The sequence below is a fragment of the Poecilia latipinna genome, unplaced genomic scaffold (assembly GCF_001443285.1).
Source record: "Poecilia latipinna isolate Pla-1442-1.1 unplaced genomic scaffold, P_latipinna-1.0 Scaffold73, whole genome shotgun sequence".
Lineage (NCBI taxonomy): Eukaryota > Metazoa > Chordata > Actinopteri > Cyprinodontiformes > Poeciliidae > Poecilia > Poecilia latipinna.
In genome coordinates this window covers 420386-420720 of record NW_015112689.1, presented here as the reverse complement: position 1 = coordinate 420720, position 335 = coordinate 420386, and the positions used below count along the sequence as shown (strand labels likewise).

The 335-nt window shown below is 45.4% G+C and overlaps 1 protein-coding gene across 1 annotated transcript in view; it reads left to right on the top strand.

Moving 5' to 3' along the window:
* crip2 (cysteine-rich protein 2) overlaps window positions 1-91 on the top strand; it is a 24811-nt gene extending 24720 nt beyond the window's left edge. Inside the window, exon 9 of the mRNA XM_015016592.1 lies at window positions 9-91. The gene's annotated coding sequence lies outside the window, so the exon portion shown is untranslated. The remainder of the gene's footprint in view (window positions 1-8) is intronic.
* The last annotated feature ends 244 nt before the right edge of the window (window positions 92-335 follow it).

Genomic DNA, 335 nt, shown 5'->3' with positions numbered 1-335 from the left:
ACCCCCACACACCCACCTCGGCCTCACCCTCCTCTTCTCTACATTACATTGACCAACACCCACAGTATTATGTGCTGATTTTTTTTTTTTTGTTGTTGTTGTTTTTTTCCCCTCCTCCTCCTTCCTACTCGTTTGTTCATACCTGAGGCGGCTGTCGGTCGGCTGCGACTCCCTTTCCCGGCTCTTCTCCCAGGATCAGATAAAGCAGCACGGAGGAAAATTAGCCGAACTCGAATGCAGAAAGGAGCACAGACACGTCAAAGTATCCCATAAAATTCACATAAAAAAAAAATCTGATGAAGGATATTTTGTCTAGTTTCTAGTGGAAGTGTCGT